The 21,787-nt window shown below is 31.9% G+C and overlaps 1 pseudogene; it reads right to left on the bottom strand.

Moving 5' to 3' along the window:
• Positions 1 to 2,309: 2,309 nt before the first annotated feature.
• Positions 2,310 to 20,128, bottom strand: LOC132719687 (uncharacterized; annotated as a pseudogene).
• Between the last annotated feature and the right edge of the window lie 1,659 nt (positions 20,129 to 21,787).

A 21,787-nucleotide genomic window follows, 5' to 3' on the forward strand; every position in this document is an offset into this window, starting at 1 on the left:
TATGCAGTATTTATGCAAGGATGAAAATTTATTAAAATGAAAATACTTATTTTCAAATTGATTAAAATGAATATTAATTCATAAATTTGCAGAAGTTGTGTACATATATATGTGGTAAAAAATTCGTGACTTTCCCAAAGATAATTCTTGTAACAAATGTGCAGGTATTACTACAAGATTTACTATAATCACAACCTTTAAGTGAATGGAGACATATTTTCCTCTACTATATACAATGTCATTTATAAACAAAACCTAAAAGTAAACACAAACCAAACAAAAAGCAGATGGCCAATGAAAGATCCTCTTATATCCGAGTCTTTCTTATAAACGCAGGGTACGATTGTTTCTCACCAAGATGACCTACATCTTTATATAACCCCATGACGAATATAGGAAAATAAAATACAAAAATACGAGAACAATACCCTTGGATATAACCAACATCCAGGTGCAATTTTGTTGCTGGATATAAACACTATTAAACAGGACTTCCTTTAGAGTTTTTTGGTACATTTATGTACACCCCTACTAAAAGTGGCATCCAAAACAATTCTATGTGGCATACTGTACCATTCTTTAAAGCATATTCTTTAACCAGACATTTTTAGAAGCTGTGAAACTTAATCATCTTCAGCTTTGATTTGGTCGAGGGCTCTACAACTGAAGTGTCGAGGGCATCTCATTCACACATTAACCAAAATGTGAAAGAGCCACTGTTTAGTGTGGGTGATAAGGACTGCCCATTTGAGCTTTTATTGCTTTTTTAACAGGATACCCTGTCTGCATCATTCATTATTTTATAAACTTCACAACATAATCATACATTCGTTAGAAATAATGCCCCCTATTATTTCCTTATCTCATATTGATATACACCTAACACCATAGTGTTTGTAACAAATGATTATCCAGTATTCTTAAATGGAGATAAAAATGGAAATTCTCTCAATGTCATATGTTAATATGTTGACTCGTTTTGAGTCATGCATTTTTATTTTCTATTTGCATAGAAATATTTTCTTGCAAAGCAGTGTGCTCTCAAATAGTACATTTATCAAATTCAACAAATATTATATGTGTATATTGTGGTGATAGAAATTTAACAAGAGCCATGTCAACATGGCCATCCCCCGCCGAATGTGTTTGCTCATTGGAAGAATGTATATGTAGTAGAACAGAATAATTATATTTTAAGAGGTCTTTTGGTAATGAAAACTGATGGCTATAGTGATTACAGATTTGCAACCTATGTGAATACTGATGAATGAAAATAACAAAGGGCAATAACTGAAAAATAATGCAGGGTAGGTTATCATTCTTGTGTGCTGCATCCCTCCTCAGTAAAATCTATCAACCTATGAAGTTTCAAGTTGATACCTCAAATACTTTTTGAGAAAAAAAATTGAATTGAAAAATTAAGTATGAAAAATAACAAAGGGCAATAACTCAAAAATTATAAAAGGTAGAGTTATCATTCTTGTGCAGTTCACACCTCCTGAGTGAGATCTATGCACCTATGAAGTTTCATTTTGATATCTCAAAGGCTTTTTGAGTTATGCTCCGGACAAAAATTAATTTTGAAAACTAACAAAGGGCAATAACTCAAAAATAATGCAGGGTAGAGTTATCATTCTTAAGCACTGCACTCCTCCTCAATGAGATCCATCCACCTTTGAAGTTTCAAGTTGATACCTCAAATACTTTTTGAGATAAGCTCTGGACAAAATAGCATAAAAAAACAAAGGGCAATAACTCAAAAATTGTATAGGGAAGAGTTATCAATTCTTGCGCACAACATTCTTCCTCAATAAGATCTATCCACCTATGACATTTCATGTTGATATCTCAAACACTTTTTGAGTTATGCTTCACTCAGCGTGAAAAATTAAGGTATGAAAAATAACAAAGGGCAATATAACTCAAAAATTATGAAAGGTAGAGTTATCATTCATGTGCACTGCACACCTCCTGAGTGAGATCTATGCACCTATGAAGTTTTCATGTTAATATCTCACAGGCTTTTGGAGTTATGCTCTGGACAAAAATCAATTTTAAAAATAAAAAAGGGCAATAACTCAAAAATCATGCAAGGTAGAGTTATCATTCTTGTGCACTGCACTCCTCCTCAATGAGGTCCATCCACCTATGAAGTTTCAAGTTGATAACTCAAATACTTTTAGAGATATGCTCCGGACAAAAATGTCGGACGGAAGGACGGACGGACGGAAGGGCGGAAGGTCGGACGGACGGATGGACGGAGACTATTTGTATATCCTCCGCCGAAAATTTTCGGCGGGGGATAATAAAGTTGACATTCCCTTTGGAAGATAAAACATTATACACAATAATGGCAAAAAATAAAAGCATGGCAAAAGAACATGGATGTCATATTTTCCGTACAGTTTTCCGTGACAAATCCTTCCCATGTAGCAATTCTCACAGTTGTGTTATTCTTACATTCTTGGTATACACAGTAATGTAGGTTCATAAACAACAGTATCTGGTGACACACCTTGTCCATAAATTTTAAGTAAGCCATGATGTACTCTGGAATTAAAATAACAATAAAGAGTTATCACTGGAAGTCATTTTTGTTAAAACACAATTCTTTATACAAATCCATCTTACTTTCAAAGAGCAAAAAACAAAAATTCTATTGACAATATTTCAATGCAGAAGAAAATGCTAATAATAAATTCTCAAATAGCATGACAATGTAGTCACTTGCATGTTTCCAAAACCTATTTTGGTACCACTTTATATAAATACATAATTTTATAATCACATCTATGATGATAAATAAAACATTTTTCTTTCATTCAGAACTCCATCATTCATTTCAAATTTCCAAAACTTATACCATAATGTGAATTGTGCAATTAAAATAAAACAGCCATCTATAAATATATCTTTATGATTTGTTTGTTTGCATTTATACATCAATTTGGTCAGCCATCTATGAACATTTCTCTATGATTTGTTTGTTCGTGTTTATTCACCAATTTGAACACATTTTAGGTCACATGTCAGCATTTGGTCCACCCAACCAACTTTCCTGCATAACCAACCAGTAATTACAAACTTCTCAATAATTAATTGAATGCCCACTAGTCTTACATGATTTCCAAAATCAGTGATAAGAGATAAATGACTGTAAGACTCAATGTCCGAGATCAACAGTCACAGAGAGATTAACGCCTTGCCCTAAATGCTCAACATATCCCGTTAATGCTCAACATATCCAGCGTGGACAGTGGATAGTAGGGGCAATACTGTCAGAATCTTACACTGGCTGCCGATACAGACTTGAGGGTAACTGTTTATGGATGTAACAAGGCTCTGATGAGTTTCCGCTAAACAGTTACCCGAGAGCTGGATAATCCTGTATGTAATGACAGCTTGTGTTTGATTCTTTTTCTTACATTTATTACATGAACAGAAATAATGAAAACTGATATTTTCATTACACACTTTTTTCTAACAGTAGTGTATGAATTCATAATGACAAAATGACGTCATCCTAAGAACACAATTCATTCATAAAAGGTGAGCGGAAATGACGTCATTTCAAGCATGTGACTTGTCTCACATGGGAGGTGTAAGACATATTTTTCTAGCACCAGTGTAAACAGGAGATAATTCTGTCTGATATGCAAGAAAAATCCTTGTGTCTCTGAAATAATCATATCAACCAATCATTGACGAGAACTTACCTGAAGCTTAGCACATCCTCCTCCTTGATTTCATTATCAATATTCCAGACAGATTTCATCCTCATTTCTTCCTTTGCCTTCTTTTTCTCCTCCTTCTTCTGTAACCGACGGTTACGCCTAGCTCGATCCTGCTCGGCAAATGTTGGTCTGTAGGCGGGACCACAGAGTTTCTGGTCCGCAGCAGACGCTGATTTTACTGTTCGCACGCCGACTGAGTTAATGGACTGTAACAAGACAGGAAAAAAATTCATTTAAAAAATTAATGTTCTGATAAAATAATATTGTGGTCATAATTTGAAAGTAAAATATAGGGAAATAAAAAATAATCTAGTCAATTCTATGATAATCACTTTCATTTAATTAATTTGCATGCAAAACAGGCAAACATTTGTAAGTAAAAATGGCAACTTTCATTCTTCACAAGTTGAGGATGAAAACATAGGTTTCTGTGTACATATTTATTGTAGGGCACAAGACAAAAATATGAATTGTAATAATGAGCAATTGTATCTACTGTGGATAGTTTCCTCACAATAAAGAATTAAATGATGCAAAGAAGTGAGTTGCAAGATTTCCAACTGAGTGCTCTAAATCACTCAGTTAGAATGTGATTCAAAGTTTAGAAAAAAGGCTTTAAATCACTAACTTCTAAGTTAGGTCCCCTTTTACTGTCCTAACAATCCATTAAACAAGACCAGTCTGTACGACATCACACTGAACTATTCTTAGTCCTTGACATTAAGAAAAGGTGTCCAACTCTGTTAAAAGGACTCAGAATTATGAACCAAGTATGATAATCACAGAGAACAAGTGTTTGAAGTTTCAACCCATTGCCTTCAGTAGTTTTGGAGATACCAACTTGCAGGCAAAAAATTTAATCAAAGTGTGTTGGTGACACCATGGCCAGGGTGAGTACAATCATTAGCTCTCACAATAATTAAGCTAAAAGACAAAATAGATTCCCATTCAAACAAATTTTTGTTATTAAGAAAAGGAAAAAAAATATTTTTGGACTTATTTTTTGTTCATTATTTCAAGCCAAAATAAGGTTAAAATACTTACAACTATGTCCCCTGAGTTATCACTGTCATCATCATCATCAAGATCATCATCATCAGAATCTTCAGAATCATCCATATTCTTGACCTTAATTGATGTTTCAGTATTTGTGCGTTTTAATAACTTGGATGAGATTTGTTGAACACTTTGCGATTTTTTAAACGGTGGCTTTGACTTTGTTGTAGTTGAAATTGATTGCACAGTTTTTCCGGTTGAGTTATTGCTCTTCGAAAGAGCATCGTCATCATCTGAATCACTTAATTCGCTAAGTTCTAAAATGTCCGACTTTGAAGCATTATCAATTAGGTTTTTTCTCCGCTCTAATTCATAGTCTATTTCATTGAAGTTAGTGTCATTGTATTTAAAACCAGTCGGCAAGCGGAGACGGAATCTGACTTCTTTTACTCGCAACACCTCCATGAATGGAAAGTCAAGCTGTAAAAGCAATAATTGCAAAATTTAATACCGGACACTTAACAATGCTCTCTTTTATAACTGATTCAATAATAATGCAAAAATTGTATTTCAATGAACTTAAATCTTACTACAGTAAATTTGAACAATGTGCTTGTCAATCCAGCGATAGAAGTAGATTTTAAATATATAAGTTACATAATGTATGACATTGCACAAAATGGTCTAAATGGTATTTACAAACATTTGAACTCCATACCATGCATGTAATATTATAATTTATATTAACAATAAACTCAAAATTAAAATCTATTTCCAATCTAAGACTTTCCATTTCAGAATCTTGTAAGCCTCGTATAGCCACTTTTAAGACACAGCGTTTTTTTTCTCTACTTTGGGAATGGTGCCGGTACCAGACTGATTGGGAAAAAATGCATTATTTTGAATTAAATTGGGATTTTTGTCATGCATTTTTTCAGCTACAATTAAGATTAGTCATCATGAATAAAGATAGCTTACAGCTTCCACTGTCCAGGTAGAACTATTGAGTGGTGTTTTATATGAAATATTGCATTTAAATGATTTCAGAGAAATTCTCTTGGCCTTGTGGCAATTTTGAACAACCATTTTGGGAATTTAAACATTGGAAATTGGGAATTTAATGTCTATTTTCTATTGGGAACAGTACCCTTTTAGGGTAGTAGTTATATAAAGAAAAAAAACACTGAGACATATGTGCATGCAAACTTTCAAACACTATTTCCCTCACAAATTAATTGTCATTTTTCAAAGGGAATATTCTTAATCAGGAAACATTTACAAATTGACAACCTAACAAAATATGCGGATATAATAGCATTTATCTTCAACTAAAAATACAGCGCATAAAACTTTTTTTAGCATACCTGGTTTTTCACATTTGTTAACCTTTTGAGCATTCGTATGAACTCTTTTCTTGGTGCATCTTTCACTAGGACGAGATCAATGGCCCCGTCATTGAGGTGGGAGTATTTACTCATCCCCCTTGGGGCTAACTCAGACCGCCCTGGTATAGTAAACAGACCTATATTGAGAAAATCTGACTTCCTACTTCTCCATGGTGTGTCTTCATGCTCCGCCAAATCTGAGAAAAAGGAAAAGAAAAAATAATATGTTTTATAAGATACCAAATTAAATGTGTTCATTATAAGGTATAAAAAGCAGATTTTGTTACCGTTTAGTATTCTGAATTTGTGCAAACATTGGATTTGTGTAATAAATGAATCTGTGTAATCACTGAATTTGTGTAATCACATACTTTGTGTTATCACTGAAGAATCTATGTATTCAATGAACATGTTTTCACTGAATTTGTGTTTTCACTGAATTTGTGTCCTGTGTATTAAATGAATTCGTTTTCACTTTATATGTGTAATCACTATATTTGTGTAATCATTGAATTTGTGTAAATCTCTGAATTTGTGTTTTCACTGAATTTTAGTCTGGTCTATTCAATGAATTTGTGTAATAAATGAACTTATATAGAGGACTTTATTTGAATGTAGACTTTTCTAATAATAGTTTGAGAGATTTCATTATTATTTTAAAAAAGTTAATAAGCAGCCAGTATAATCTAGTCATACTAGGAGGTCTAATGGCAACCTACGTATGGCATTATTGCCGCTTTAAAAATGTTTATATATTGTTGTTAATATATCATGCATGTTCATTACCTTTAATAACAAGAACTGTCGGAGGACAATAACGCTCGACTATTGGAAAAGTTGTCACAAGGGTGTTTCATCGAGTATAATAATGCTTACCTAATTGTCCGAAAAGGTACAAACCCTTTAGTAGTTATGGAGATACCGTCTAACAAGTAAAAATTTACCTAGAATTTCTAAGTCAACCTTGTGCCATTCATCTTAGATAATCACAGAAAACAAGTGTGTGAAGTTTCAATCCATTCCCTTCAGTAGTTATGGAGATACCAGCTTACAAGCAAAAACTTAACCAAGAATTTCTAAGTCGAAAAAGGGGCATAATTATGTAAAAAAGCAAATCAGAGTTATGGGACTTGTGATTGGCACAAACATAAATGGGACTTGTGCCAATCATCTCAGATAATCACAGGGAACAAGTGTGTGAAGCTTCAATCCATTCCCTTCAGTAGTTATGGAGATACCAGCTTACACGCAAAATCTTAACCAAGAATTTCTAAGTCGAAAAGGGGGCATAATTATGTAAAAAAGCAATCAGAGTTATGGGGATGGTGCCAATCATCTTAGATAATCACAGAGAACAAGTGTGTGAAGTTTCAATCCATTCCCTTCAGTAGTTATGGAGATACCAGCTTACACACAAAAACTTAACCAAGAATTTCTAGTTATGGAGATACCAGCTTACACACAAAAACTTAACCAAGAATTTCTAAGTCAAAAAAGGGGCATAATTATGTAAAAAAGAAAATCAGAGTTATGGGACTTGTGCCAATCATCTTAGATAATCACAGAAAACAAGTGTGTGAAGTTTCAATCCATTCCCTTCAGTAGTTTTGGAGATACCAGATTACACGCAAAAACTTAACCAAGAATTTCTAAGTCGAAAAAGGGGCATAATTATGTAAAAAAGCAAATCAGAGTTATGGGACTTGTGCCAATCATCTTAGATAATCACAGGGAACAAGTGTGTGAAGTTTCAATTCATTCCCTTCAGTAGTTATGGAGATACCAGCTTACATGCAAAAACTTAACCACAGGGAAGCCGACGCCGACAAATGGGTGACTGCATTAGCTCAATTATTCTGCGAATAGTCGAGCTAAAAACTGGGTCGTTTCTAATCTAAAAAGGGATATAGCTACAAGAGAACGAAATTTAATAGAACCTTAACATAAGTAGTCAAGTGACCAAATAAATTGTTGTGGGAAATTTACCGAGCTACTTTGTGATGGTGAAATGTTTGGAGGTTTGTTTATTGAGCAGCAAATTTTACTTACTGACTAAGGTATCACTGTTGTTAGACTCAGCTAGAGGATCAAACGCCTGTACAAGATCTTCCGTTACTCCATTATCATCTATAACCTCCTCATGCCAGCAGACGTCACATCTGGTATAGAAATACATCTCAAATTATCTGTATACCTGTACAATTATTCATACACAATTCATGTATTTAAAACAATATTTCTTTTTCCCAAAATAGCTGCTTTAGGTGCATATTTTTGCTCACTTTTGGTCAAAATTAAAAACACACTTGCATTATCTATTTACATGTTTAATTATTTTTCTCTCTCTTTTTTTTCAAATAGCAGCTTTAGGTGTACATCTTTTACATACTTTTAGTCAATATTTAATAAAACTGTTTGATAAAATGATTAAGGTAAAATGTTTTGTATGAAAATAATAAATTTGACACAATAACAAGAAGCCTGAAAGTGAATTAATTAATTGTACATTAAGGGTACAAATCCAATTATAGGAATTGTAATCCAATCAGTACAGTTGTACACCTATTCTCACAAGATAGGCCCAAGTTTGAAATTTGAGTGTCTCTTGACAACAGTTAAAACATATACAACTAGAACTATCACTAAATGTGATTAATACCCCCACAAGTCTGCTTCGGAAATGAGGATGTTACTAGTAACAGAATACCTTGTAAAAGAATTGAAAAAATAGAGTTTTTGGTTGTGGGCAAATTTAAAAATAATTTTGGGGGCAATTGTTTTTCCCCCAGTGGGGCCCTTGATGAAGTTTTAATTTGGAATTTAAACTTTAAAAAGTCCAAAAGGGGCAAAGAAAAAAACAAAAGGGCAATAATCATTAAATACTGGGTGATTTGCGGCACCAAATTCCCCTTATTGTTCGACCATTGAAAAATTGTTTTTAAACCAACAGTCTTTTAAGTTATGTTGGACGGTTTTAAAGGGATAATTTTATTTTTTCAAAATGGAATTTTTGGCGTGCCCCGTTCCTTTTAATTCCTTTACAACGTTTAAGGTATGAATTCCAAAAAGTTTTTAAGTTACTCTGGACAAGGAAAAGTAACAAAGGGCAATAACTCTGTAATTAGTCAAGATGGAGTTATGGTTCTTGTGCACTGCACTTCCCCTTATTGTGCTTGGTCTTTGTATGAAGTTGTTTTGAATTCCAACCAGTACTTTTAAAGTCATGCTCTGGACAAGGAAAAGAAACAAAGGGCAGTTACTCTGTAATAAGTCAAAATGGAGTTATGGTTCTTGTGCACTGCACTTCCTCTCAATGTGCTGGACCATTGTATGAAGTTATAATGAATTCCAACAATTAGTCTTCAAGTTATGGTCCGGACAAAAGAAAGCAATGGAAAAGTAATAAAGGGCAATTACTCTGTAATTACTTTAGATAGAGTTATGGTTCTTATGCACTGCACTTCCTCTCAATGTGCTTGACCATTGTATGTAGTTATATTGAATTCCAACCATTAGTCTTCAAGTTATGCTCCGGACAAAAAAAGAAGGCAATTGAAAAGCAACAAAGGGCAATAACTCTGTAATTACTTTAGATAGAGTTATGGTTCTTGTGCACTGCACTTCCCCTTATTGTGTTTGACAATTGTATGAAGTTGTTTTGAATTCCAACCAGTAGTTTTCAAGTTATGCCACGGACAAGGAAAAGTAACAAAGGGCAATAACTCTGTAATTAGTCAAGATAGAGTTATGTTTTTTACGCACTGCACTTCCTCTCAATGTGCTTGACCATTGTATGTAGTTATATTGAATTCCAACCATTAGTCTTCAAGTTATGCTCCGGACAAGGAAAATGCAACGGACAAAAAAAAAAGCAATGGAAAAGCAACAAAGGGCAATAACTCTGTAATTACTTTAGATAGAGTTATGGTTCTTGTGCACTGCACTTCCCCTTATTGTGTTTGACAATTGTATGAAGTTGTTTTGAATTCCAACCAGTAGTTTTCAAGTTATGCCCCGGACAAGGAAAAGTAACAAAGGGCAATAACTCTGTAATTACTTTAGATAGAGTTATGGTTCTTGTGCACTGCACTTCCTCTCAATGTGCTTGACCATTGTATGTAGTTATATTGAATTCCAACCATTAGTTTTCAAGTTATGCTCCGGACAAGGAAAATGCAACGGACGTCTGGACCGACCGACCGACCGACCGACCGACCGCCCGACCGACCAACCGACCGACCGACCGACCGACCACCGGGTGACTCCTATATACCCCCCCAAACTTCGTTTTTGGGGGTATAATTATACAGTTGAGTTTTGTTATTTTTTCAACATTACATGGTTCCTTCTTTTAAATCATATTCACAATAGATGTCAGAAACTGGTATTTAGAAAAAGAAATGAACAAATGATATCAATATAAAAGAAAAATACGCTGTCTCTGTAAAGGGTTACATGATTTAACACACAAGTGTTGCATCAATTTGTTAAAAACAGAACATATCTTTTTAATTTTCGTTTCACGACATGTTGAAGTTTGAAAATTAAAAGAATTTCTGAGTGAAGCTCTTTGCATTCTTCGTTATAAAACAAAACTTTCTTGTCTCCAAATCCAATGTAATCTACGTTACTTAGCTTGCGCACAAAAAATACACAGGCAATAAACACATTAGAAGGTGTTTAAATAGATGAAAATACTAACAAAACATAGTATAAACGATACGCGATACAATGATTAACTCATTTCATAAAAGACATTACACCAGAAAAACAAACTTTATATTTGTAAAATAAATTTAAGAATGTAATCTACGTTACTGCTATTACTCAAATATTGTGACATAGGATGCTCTATATATACTATTATCAATTAGATTAGACTTGTTAAACATTCAATATTTCTTTATTTTGTAAAAGTTGGTTGTTTGTAAAAAAATCATGCTCATGACAATAAAAATGTAATCTACGAGATGTAATCAACGTTACCGCGGTTTTTCAATTTCTGCAAATAATTTGATTTTAATGTCCGAGATAATGTTCAGCTGTTTCAAGGTTCAGCTATATATACTTCTAGATCAATATACACATAGTTTATTTCCCTTTATTTCAAATTTGCCCTTATTCCGTCATTTGCATTTGCAATTTCCGCGTAGAAACACTATATTACTGAGTTCCAGTTATCTTCAGGAAAGTAAAACAAGGTAAGTGATGAAATGTTTTTATTATAGTTTTAAGATTATAATTGAATTATACATCTTTAATTTCAACGAAATTAATCTTGTACACTTATAATTCAAACATTTATTGCATATATTAGTTACGTCATGGCCCACTAAGTTTTTAACTAATTCTTTTTTTGGTCTCCATTTTTACTTACCAAAAGATTTTGTTCATAAAGTTTTTTTATCATAACAGATCTACACAGATTCATGTATGTTATTTGTGTTATACCAGATCATCTATGATTTTATAAAGGTGTAAGAAATGTGATACCAATGTTGGTAACGTAGATTACAAAAATATCAACTTGTGATATCTGCAACACCAATAAGTAGTTCTTCTCCAAATATTTGACATGTTCCTATATTGTAGATCATTATATGGTAGTTTAATGTAATAACTCTGTTTGTTCCTGGAGAAAAAACTGTAATTTAGGCATAAATAAATGGTTACTAAAAATGGTAACGTTGATTACAAAATAAGTAACGTAGATTACTTTTTCTTTGTTTCAGCAAGTATGGGTATATCATAGGCTGAAATATAGCGAGCCTTTTGTGGGAGGAAAAAATCAACATAAGGAGTAAAATAACTTGAAAAAAAAGAACGGAAAAGAACAAAATCATACTGAGCAACAACAGTGAAAAATAAAAAGGGGGGGGGGGGGTGGAGGGCTTTAGCGACCAGAACATAGAATGTCAGAAAAAAAATGTCCAGAAATTGACACAGAATGAAAGAGCTTGAGACTCAAATACAAGTTAATAAATAAATTGGTGAGGTTGTGTTCAAGATGAAGACAGACTGATTGTCGATGATGAAAATGGTGTACGTTCAAGCACCCGGAACACGAAAATAGTAGTTAGGCACATTGGTACCTTTTGAAGAGGTTGTCATAGCTGATGACGATTTTCTTGTTTAACACTAGCAAAATCGAAAATGTAAAGAGGTCAAAGCACCAACTTTCAATTGGCCAAACAATGCCGACAAGATTTGTGTCAAGTTAGAAGGGGGTTGTTCTGGCATAGATGAGTCATCCAAAGTTAGTTATGTGCGCTCTTTCAGGTTAAAAGAGGACGAGATAAGATAAATTTAAAGCGCGACATTCAGCTTTCATTTTTGTTCGAAAATGTTTTTTGTTTTGTTTTTTTTCAAATTAAGTATTTCAGTAATTTTATCTTAGAAAAGTGCAACATATCAATGTAAGGACTACTTTAAAACAGTGTCTAAAGATCTATTTAATTTTATAGAACGCCGGTGATGTTTGTTTCTAAAAATAGAAAATTCGAAAACGAATCACACGCTTTACTAATATACAAATAGATAGTGGACATGTAGATTAGAGGAATCCTGGAGTTTAATTATTGATTCTGTAATTTATGATGGCAAATATAATTATTCACCATATTTTTTTATTGGACTTTTATATAAAACCTTCAGAAAAACAGAAGGCCGCTTTTTATAAATGATTCAATGGCTTTGTTGTTGTTGTTTTTTTGTGTTTTTTAACATTAAATAAACATCATGCTTAAAAATTAAAAAGATTTTCTTATGCGTTTGATCAGACTTTTCTATTTCAATTTATGAATTAATTGATTTTCTTTTGCAAAAGCTCGGACATCAACATTTTACTGTTTGACATGTTCAAACATATATAAAAATCCTTGAATATAAGGTAATCTACGTTACCATAACTGGTCAATTCTTTTACTTTGTTCATTTGTTATTTTTGGTCTGAAAGTAACAGCTTTAAACCAAGTCATAGACTTTGTTATATTTTATAATTTTTTTATATATATGATAAAAAAGATAATGTCTTAATGGCATTCACGAGGTATTTACGGCCTTAAGCTATTCGTTTCTTAAAAGAATGGAAAAATGAATATGTTTGAAACAGTTTCAGCATAAACCTTTATAAATTTATCTTAGTCGACGAACTTATTACTGATAATTACATCTAAGATTATTCAAAAGCAAAAGAATGAAACATAGCTGTCATTTTATCTTTAATTAATCTTTAAGTTTTTTTGCTGTTGCCCAGTTAAAGGTGCATACTTTGTAATTTACGTTACCATTTCCCAGCTGTGTTTGTATTGGTGTATGCTGCATACAAAATATATTTTAAAGTCAAATACTGTTGTATGTTAATATTTGGTGCTTATAATTCATAATAAAATCAACTAAATAAGTACAACAATGATTTTGTTTATGTAGCTATTAGTTCTGATGATCATATTTTCCAGAATTATTCAACCCAACATAAATGAAAAAGTTAAAGCTTGGTCTACGGTTTTATCAAAACCTGTGCATAGAATATGTAATGTTACTTTGGCAAATTAGTTATCGAAGTGACTATCTGTATCAAGTACAATTATTGAATATATCAAAATATCTTTAATATGACCATTGGTTTATGTTTAGTTAAGGTAACGTAAATTACATTTTGCAAAAGTACTCAATTTGTTTCAGTGGCTGTTCTACAGATAATAATCGAGTTTGAGTGCTGTAACTTTCCAAATTTGTCAGACACATATCTCTATAACCATCTATGTAATAAAAATTTAATAAAAAACAAGTTCATTTTTTAACATTTTGTCAATTTAAGTTGGGCCTATCTTGTGAGAATAGGTGTGTAATCCAATTTGTGTAGCTATAATTCAATTAGTGGAGTAATAATTCAATTAGTAGAGTTGTCATCCAATTAGCAGAGCTGTAAATTTTATTATATCATGCCATAAATGATGTCATATTATGATATGATGTCATTATGTTTCATTCATATATATTTTGTGCTATTGATGATGTCACTTCTGATTTAATAATGTTATGTTAACCATAATTTGTACCTACCCTCGATAACAAGGCAAGAATTTGCGATTTTTTGGTAAACTGTCTGCCGGTATGTACTCCACATCACATTTGTATGGCCTGAAGAAATTAAAATTCATTTTTTATTATGACATTTGTATGCCCTAAATAATTAGAATTTGTATTCAATAATTCATTAATACTTTGTATGCCCTGAAGTAATAAGGATTCATATTTATTATTACATTTGTATGCCCTGAAGTAATAAGAATTCATATTTATTATTACATTTGTATGCCCTGAAGTAACAAAAATTCATTTCTTTTATTACTGGTACACTACAGGTATTGCACTTTGTTAAAAAATGTTTAAATAAAGGGTTAAATTGTGTATAATTAATATACCTGTGAAAAAAAAACACAGATAAAAGTACTGTTGGTTAAATTTCAGTCAATAACAATAAACTGACATTCAAATTAATATTTTCAAGATAATAATAATCTTTGTGTATATTCCATGAATTATTGTTTCATTTCTTACCTTAACTTTGCCTTTGTCAAAGCTTTTATAAACGCTGGTTCCAGCCCTCTCTTGCCCAGAGATTTGTATCTTTTCCGAAAAGTTAATACATTCCCAGCAAACCCGTATTGACAGTTTGAAACACCATTGCATCAATCTATCTTCCTTATATATACTGAACAGATATCCACCGCTGTACAGCGTCCAAGTATTATATACAATGCAGCACTAATTACATCATCCGTCCCCATAACTGATCGACCAGTGTCATTTGTCGAACCTTAAAAACAGAGAGAAAAAATTATAATTGACATACAAAATGTTTATGGAAGATTGTTGGATATAACTTTTTTTAAACGCTATTTCATTTCAGCTGATTTGTAAAGATAGCAAGTTAAATATCTGAACCAATTTAAAGATTGCCATGATAGTAAGACAAACTTTATTTATTGTCATTATGGTTAACAGTACAAAACATAAGCTTTTAGCTTCAATCCTATATGAACTAAAGATAAAATAATAACTAGCATGTACTGATGTTACATGTACATGTACATGAGAAAAAAAGGTCAGCATTCCTGGGTTAAGATGGAAAGTCACCTTTAAGCAATTACACAAACTTGAAATATAAAACAACAAACATAATCATACTGTTTTGTGAACATTTTTCACGGTCAATGTCAAATCATGGCAGGCTTAACACATCATCATATTTGGCATGAATAACAAAAATGTACCTCCAAGCTACTTGACTATCATTACCTATGGGGATTATACCAAGAGGAATGGCCGCTTTAACTGGTGTAAATCCAGACTTCTGATCAATGTCCTTCCTCTTCTGTGAAGCTGTCAACAAACCATCTGCCACCTTACTCACTGTCCCATCTCCACCCATTGCTACTATACTGCAAATTATTTATAGCAAAATATCAGTTTTTATTCATTTCACTCCTTTTGCAAACAAATTAGATTTACAAAATAATAATGTTTATCTATTTGTTAATAACCTAAAAGAAATCCTTTGAAAAGAATAGTAGAAAAACTTATGTCACAGTTCAGAACTGTTCACTATTTAGGGTAGACCATGTGTAAGGGGCCGGATAGCTCTGTCATTAGAGCTGCAGAACGGTATTCTGAGGGTCCCAGGTTCGAGTCCCGGTCAGGCTGCACATTTTTCTCACCCTGTGACACTTACTTTGTGACTGGATCTTAAATCTTTAATTATTCTATTTTGGTAAAAAATATCTGTTTAAATCATCACTATTAATGTAATAAAACTATGGAAAGCCATACCAGTCGTAATCGTCCAAGTTGATGTGCACCATTTCTTGTTTGATGTGCTCATTGTGCTGCACCTCTGAAGAACAAAATAAATGTAGAGTTTTGAAAAAAATCACTGTCATTGACTAAAAATAGTGATATGCTGTTGACTAAAAATATTGATATGCATTATGATCCAAATGTTTTCACCTTGAATATGTCAACTATTATCTTATAAATATTTTTCAAAAATTTTTAAGTATTTTAGTTTTAGTGGATTCTTTGGGAAAATTTTTCCTAAAAAATTTTTTGATAGGTTTGGGCCATTTAACCTGGGGCAAGTCCATTTAAATTTACAGTTTTTACTTATGTGGGGAAGGTGAAATGCCCAATTCCCTTTAGTAATTTAAAAGGGCCCAAATTTTTCATAGAGATAAATTTTGACCCCCGTGTCTGTGCGTTGACCTTAAATTCTGCCAGCTGGGCAATTTCCAAATTTATAATTTCAACTTAAGGGAAAGAAACTCTGATATTTACAAACAAAAAGTCCCAAAAATATGCGGAAAATTTTCCCTTACAGAAAAATGGGGGGGGGTGGGGCCGGTGGGGGTGAGGGGAAAAAATTAAAAAATTGAAAATAGAAATTTAAATATTTATTAACTTACCCAAACCAAACTAAGTTTAAACAGCAGCTTGAAAAAATGGGTCACTTTATTCTTGTAGACGCACACCTTTTTTCTTCTCATTGTTGTGGGAAAATTTTTACAGTTTGGGACGATCATGCTTTCGGGAGAGAAAAAAATAAAAAATATCTTAAATTTTTAAAAATAAACGGGGATTTTTTTTTTGGGTTTGGGTCATAAAAAAAAAAGTCAGGTTTAAAATTTTGTATAGTGAAAATGTTTTTTAAAAAAATTTTTATCATAAATAATTACATGAAGAGAGAGAAGAATTGTAAATTTTATGAATCTTTTTAAACATTCTTTTTATAGAAATTCTTCATAATTCCGTAAGTTGTATAGCAGTTTATTCCCTTATTCCTGATAATATTTAAGTAATGCATTCTAATACATTGAAATTTACAAGTTATTTTCTGATTAAGAAAAAAATTCAATATAATTATATTACGCAATATGAGCTGCTTGAAATAATTTAAGAATATACAGTGACCTACCTTCCATATACATATTTATCTTTCTGACATACATTGAACAGAGAGCTTCACTAGGATGTTCAAATACTAACAACCTCTCAGATAATGTGTTAGGACCAAATGCATCAGCCACATGAAGAGAAAACCCTGAAAATACAGTTTAAATAGGATTTAACACAATACAAGATTAGAGCATATTTTTACATATGTTGGTTTTATTTTAAAAAAAATATCTGTAAAACTGCAAAATTGTAGATTTTAAATAAGAATTTGGTAAAAATATAAATTAAAATATGAATTAATTTTTTTGCCATAATGGAACAAGGTCCTTTACCAGAACCTGTCTAAAAAGGTAAAAACTGAAAAACTTTTTTTACATTTTTAAAATTTTTACTTGTGGAAAGTTGAAACAAAGCTGATTTCACGTGAAATACAACTTTTTCCCTAAAAATTTTCTACTGCTTTTTAAACAGAAAAAATTTTTAAACCTTTTTTTTATGCAGGAATTGTTCAAAGGAGACAGAGCAAAATGCAGTAAAATGATCAAAAAATTTTACCAAACACAAACCCTCCCCACTTTAACTAAATTTGGACTTTTTTTTTTGTTTTTTCAACCCAAAACCCCCCGAGATACAGATTTTTTTGCCTTTGCCTTTTTCCCCTTTAATAAACCTTTTTTTTTTCCTGAAAGGAAAAACTTTTTGTCAACATTTTGCTTGCGCTTGCCATGACGAATCTACCTATTTTAAGACCCGTGAAATGAATGGGTACCAATTTAAAATATCAAGTCAAACACATTATTACTTTTCCCCCAATAAAATAAATGGGTCCAGAATCAAAAATGGGCAAGTCATTTGAAGTATTTAACTGAATCACGCCTAAACTAGGTTGAAAGCTCATCCATCCATCCATCCATCCATCCATTCATTAAATTATTCATTCATTTATTCATTCATTCATTCATTCATTAAGTCAGTCATTCATTCATTCATTCATTCATTCATTCATTCATTCATTCATTCATTCATTCAGTCATATACATTTAAGTTCAAAATAAGTAATATCATTACATCGACATTAACTGTTTTATGACATCTAGTAATATTTAACCTTAAAATAAAATAAAAATGCAGCATCTGGAAAGAGGACAAAAGAAAAACTCTACAAATATAATGAATAGAATATAAGCATTTCATGTGATTTTAAATAATGTCCTAATATCAGTCAAAACTTGCATTGAATGAGTAGTATTTAATGAAAAATCTTATCATTCTATATAAATACATCTCCCATTTACATACAAGTGACAGCATGGCTTTCTTTGTGAGCTGAGATGAAAAAGCCTTTTGATAAAACATCTTAGGACAGCTTGATAATGATAAAGAGATAGTAGCATAGCAAAGAATGATTTTTACAAAAAAAGATCTTGTTTACTCAAGATAAGATAATGACATGCGTAGCTGGGGGTTGCCCACAATGCAATAATATGTGAAGCATTCAGTAGATAATCTTCAGAAAGCACATCCATTGTCTGTCCAATAAACACAGTATATATAGATTGTCCATTGATGAATCTGGTTGAAATGGAAATCTTGACTAAATGTACAATGTAATGTCCCCAAAGAAGATGATTTATTAACATTGACACTGTATATTATGTTATCATCATATTTTATCAAAATATGCGTCTTTGTGGTACCAAAATAAGCCACACCTTAAACATTTTAAGGTGTATGGAAAGTATCTTCAAATGAATTTAGCTGCAGTAAGAGCAATTGTGTTCATTTTTCTATATTAATTGAAGATTTAAGTGTTTAAACTTAATATATGATGACAGTCCCCAGCAAACACATGATATTTACAAAATGTCGCATCGACGTTAGAATTTACATCAGGGATCATAATGCAACATCTATCTGACATCTAAAATCTGGTAGGACTGTGATTATTTGTCAGAAATTGGTAAGATTGCAGTCCAAAAAATGGTCAGATTATAACAGCAAATACTGAAATAGATGTCTGAAAATGATGTCTAAAAAAAACTTTCATATCCGACTTTTGCAACTGTCATCGGACATCAGAACCAACTTTAATTTGACCTTGATCCAATGTCATGTGTTTGCTGGGTCAATATCAATATTTAAAGATTACACTAATACCATGCACAGACTTTAATTGACAATTTAAGTCTGTGCTTACACGAAGTTATACGTGTAGTTGTCTTAATACTTTCCATAACCCCCACCATCTTTACATATGATATACTCAAAGAAAAATATAATTAAATCACAAAAAGGTCATCATATCAGAAGTAATATGAACATCTGCAGATCAAATGTAAAGGTACATCCTCCTATTTTACAAAAATACATATACAACTAGCTCTAATTAATTTTGTATTGGCAATATAACCAAGTTTTTTTGGTGATTTTCTACATTTTCAGATATTTTGGAAACTATATTCCATATGTAGAGCAAGACCCGGTCACCGGTTTAAAAGAGCTGAATAGGACAATTAAACTGCTTAAAAATGAATCATAATTCATAACCCGGTTACAAAGTGCATGAACATTGATATTTACCGGAAGGATTGACATTACTCCAGGTGATGAGACCTCTAGCCAGCGACAAGGTGACATCGTATCCGTCCCCTTTAATGTGAAATATATCCTTACAATCATCCTCGTCAGCGAATAATTGTTCTTCTTGTGGAAAATTGGGACATTGCAAAATTGGATTTCCGTCCTCATCAAAAATATATTCCTCAAGATCAGTCATTTTCCTTTGGTATAAACTTCAATTTAGCTAGCTCGTACACCTGTATCTAATAATAAATCTAAATCAATCGATCTATTGTCTTTCAGAATGTATACATTTTAATCCTGTTTGGTATCCAATTTTGACCCGGAAGTGTACACTTTACGAAGAGTTAATTGGTCTATAGCGATTTTGATTGGTCGATATTTCATTCGGAATCGTTCGGTTTCATCGTATCGTGGCAACTATGTAAACAATCAGCTGCTCGTCAAACTGTGATTCATATTAGCAAATAATTGATCGTGAAAAACACCAAGCTGTATAAATAAGTAAACACACATCACCATTAAGACATTATAAATAAATTGCATACTTATACTTGTACTTTAAAAGCGATAGATCTATGCAGGCGCCATGTCACACAATTACACTCTAGTCTTGAATGTCTGATTCTGATATAATTAAATTTCTATATAAATTATTTGCAAATGTAGAAATCTATACATGTACTGTATTAAACGGTTAGACATACAATTTATTCATTGGAAAATGAGATATTCAAATGACAAAATCATCAACTGAAGGTTGTCAAAAGAAAACTACGATTCATGCCTATGGTTTAATAAACACATTAATGGATATATAATACATTGTACATGCAATTGTGAACTAAATATATCACCTGTACATAGAGTCTTTTACATATATTATTCACATCGCAATTAGAAATTTTACAAACGACATTATAATTATGTTCCATTCAATCTATCTCGAGGATACGTGATATTTTTACATGCGCAGATCGTGAGATACCATTTCCATAACATGACAGATTTAGGTTTTGTATCTAGATGTATATACGGAAAAAAAAAAGAAAAAAGTTTCAGCTTTTATTAAACCAAGGCATATAATATGCAACTGGTCATAGCAAACAAACAAACAGAAAAATAACAGTCACTAATATCACAATAAAAGAATATTTATATAATTATGACTAGCTAAATAAACAAAAAAGGAGATCATATTGTTCATTTCAAGTCCTGAATTGTAATAGAAAATTTTGTGTATTCAGAGATGCAGCTAAGATTGAGTCTACTTGAATGTACAAGTTTAAATGTAACATACTTTTCTTTACTTTGTATTGTACTGCCAAAAAGTAACTTGGCGATGAAAATGTATACATATGTTTTTTTGTTTTTTTTTCTAATAAAATATTTCACTCGGCTTTTACTTTGATCGTAAAAGATGCAGTGTCAACTTGTAAAAAGTACTGTAGGCATTGGATTGTACTATTTAAAAAAACACTTTCAAATAGTATATAACAGGGTATATAAAATCCAACATTCAGGGCGCATTCGAAATAGCTTTTGATATAACTTTTACTGTTATAAGACTGCCAATCTGTGTTGTTTTTTTAAATATCTAATCACATTAATTAGACTATATTTACTTACTGTTATAAGACTGCCAATCTGTGTTTTTTTTTTAAAAATATCTAATCACATAAGACTATATTTACTTTTAAATAAAGTTAGGCGTGGGAATAAATTAACGTAGATCTATATAAATGCAGGTAAATGTAAATTGCAAAATTTACCTATTTGTTAGGCTGTCTATCAAGATACCCTTCGATATTTACATATTAATCGCCAAGGGACTGAATATTTTCTAGATTTATAATGTAAAATTTGAAAAGATGTGTACTATCTCAAACTACTTCAATGCAAATGCGTTAAGTATGTTTACTTTGGCGAGAAGAAAGATGTTGTAGCTTGTCCCAAAAAATGTATAGAAAATAAATAATCTCATTCAAAATTATTCGCTTTCGGTCTTAATCCAACAATGTATGTTTTTATAATTCAATTTTCATTTCGTATTGTTTTCTTTTGTATATCAATTAATAATATAGTGAAAATGTTATCACATCAAATCTTCGGTGTAAAATAAACAACTGTACGCCT

This window comes from Ruditapes philippinarum, unplaced genomic scaffold (genome assembly GCF_026571515.1).
Source record: "Ruditapes philippinarum isolate M1 unplaced genomic scaffold, ASM2657151v2 ctg13833_1_1_1_1, whole genome shotgun sequence".
Lineage (NCBI taxonomy): Eukaryota > Metazoa > Mollusca > Bivalvia > Venerida > Veneridae > Ruditapes > Ruditapes philippinarum.